Source organism: Cyanistes caeruleus, chromosome 28, assembly GCF_971803275.1.
Source record: "Cyanistes caeruleus chromosome 28, bCyaCae1.hap1.1, whole genome shotgun sequence".
Lineage (NCBI taxonomy): Eukaryota > Metazoa > Chordata > Aves > Passeriformes > Paridae > Cyanistes > Cyanistes caeruleus.
The window spans coordinates 258,969-261,550 of NC_141728.1; positions in this window are offsets into that span (position 1 = coordinate 258,969).

Here is a 2,582-nt window from a genome sequence, read left to right on the forward strand (position 1 = left end):
GCGTCACGTGACGGGAAGTGGCGGCCCCCGGAAGCGATTTTGGGGGGATTTTGGGGTTTTTTGGGGAGATTTGGGGGTTTTTGGGGAATTTTGGGGTTTTTTTGGGGAATTTTGGGTTTTTTTGGGGGGATTTGGGGGTTTTTGGGGTTTTTATTGGGGGTTTTTGGGGAACTTTGGGGGATTTTGTGGCTTTTTGGGTTTTTTTGGGGGGATTTTGGGGTTTTTGGGGGGATTTTGGATTTTTTGGGGCTTTTTGAGGTTTTTTGGGGGAATTTTGGGGTTTTTTTGGGGGGTTTTGGGGAATTTTTGGTGGTTTTTGGGGGGATTTGGGGGGTTTTGGGGAGTTTTGGGGGGTTTTGAGGGATTTTTGGGGTTTTTTGAGGTTTTTGGGGTGATTTTGGGTTTTTTGGGGTTTTTTTTGGGGGGGGATTTGGGGGAATTTTGGGGTTTTGGGGGGATTTTTGGGGTTTTTCGGGGGATTTGGGGGTTTTTTGGGAGGATTTTGGGGTTTTTTGGGGGGATTTGGGGATTTTTTTAGCTTTTGTGGGATTTTGGGGAATTTTGAGGGGAATTTTTGAGGTTTTTTGTGGGATTTTGGGGTTTTTTGGGGTCAAGGGACAGGCGGGAATCCCCGGAGATTTTGGATTTCCCCAAATTCCCGCCTTCCCTTTACCTGAGAACCGCGCCCTCCCTCTCACCTGGGATCCCCAAAATTCCCCAATTTTCCACCCCCAAAAAATCCCAATTTCCTCCCAAAAATTCCCATTTTTACCCCAAAAATTCCCAATTTCTCCCAAAAATTCCCAATTTTCCCCCAAAAATTCCCAATTTCTCCCCAAAATTCCCATTTTTACCCCAAAAATTCCCAATTTCTCCCCAAAATTCCCAATTTTCCCCCCAAAAATCTCAAAATTTTCCCCCAAAATTCCCATTTTTCCCAAAATTCCCATGTTTCCCCCTAAAATTCCTATTTTTTTTGCCCCAAAATCCCCAATTTTCCCCCAAAAGTTCCCAATTTCTCCCCAAAATTCCCAATTTTTCCTCCCAAATTCCCAATTTTCCCCCAAAATCCCCCAAAATTCCCATTTTTCCCCCCAAAAATCCCCAATTTTCCCCCAAAAATTCCCATTTTTCCCCCCAAAATTCCCATTTTCCACCCAAAATTCCCAATTTCCCGCCCCCACCCCAAATTTCCCGCCTTATCAGGGCGATAAGAGCCTCATTAATCGCTAATTAATCATTAATAAATCAATGATTAGGGCTTAATCATTAGCGAGGGGCACAAAAGGAGCCGCCCCTCCCCCACCTCGATAAGCCCCGGCTTGATAAGGGGGGGGGGGGGGGAGGGGGGGAGGGGCGCCCCTCCCCCCCCTTCTCCAGGTGTGACCCCGAATTTTGGGGGGGGGAGGGGAAATCCCGAATTTTCCCGCCTTTATCCCAAATAAAAAAAGAAAAGGATAAAAAATGGTTCCTCCCCTCCCCCACTCAGGGGTCCCCCAGGTGTCCCCTCAGGTGTCCCCTCCCCCACTCAGGGGTCCCCCATTGTCCCCTCCCCCACTCAGGTGTCCCCCATTGTCCCCTCCCCCTCCAGGTGTCCCCTCAGGTGTCCCCTCCCCCACTCAGGTGTCCCCCAGGTGTGCCCAGGTTTCCCCTCCCCCCCCAGGTGCCTCTCAGGTGTCCCCAGGTGTCCCCTCCCCCTCCCCAGGTGTGCCCAGGTGTCCCCCCAGGTGTCCCCTCCCCCTCCCCAGGTGTGCCCTCAGGTGCCCCCTCCCCCCTCCAGGTGTCCCCCATTGTCCCCTCCCCCTCCCCAGGTGTGCCCAGGTGTCCCCCAGGTGTCCTCTCCCCCACTCAGGTGTCCCTCAGGTATCCCCAGGTGTCCCCTCCCCCTGCCCAGGTGTGCCCAGGTGTCCCCTCAGGTGTCCCCTCCCCCTGCCCAGGTGTCCCCTCCCCCCTTCAGGTGTCCCCCAGGTGTCCCCCAGGTGTCCCTCAGGTGTGCCCAGGTGTCCCCAGGTGTCCCCTCCCCCACCCTCAGGTGTGCCCAGGTGTCCCCTTCCCCACTCAGGTGTCCCCCATTGTCCCCTCTCCCTCCCCAGGTGTGCCCAGGTGTCCCCTCCCCCACTCAGGTGTCCCCCAGGTGTCCCCCAGGTGTCCCTCAGGTGTGCCCAGGTGTCCCCAGGTGTCCCCTCCCCCTGCCCAGGTGTGCCCAGGTGGGGTCACCTTGGGGCGGTTCCCGGGGGGGTTTAAAAAGGGGGAACCGGGAGGGACCGGGAGAGACCGGGACAAACCGGGACAGACCGGGACAAACCAGGAGAGACCGGGAGAGACCGGGAGAGACCGGGACAGACCGGGACAGACCGGGAGAGACCGGGAGAGACCGGGAGGGACCGGGACAAACCGGGACAAACCGGGACAGACCGGGAGAGACCGGGAGGGACCGGGACAGACCGGGACAAACCGGGACAGACCGGGAGAGACCGGGAGGGACCGGGAGAGACCGGGAGAGACCGGGACAAACCGGGAGAGACCGGGAGAGACCGGGACAAACCGGGACAAACCGGGAGAGACCGGGAGAGACCGGGACA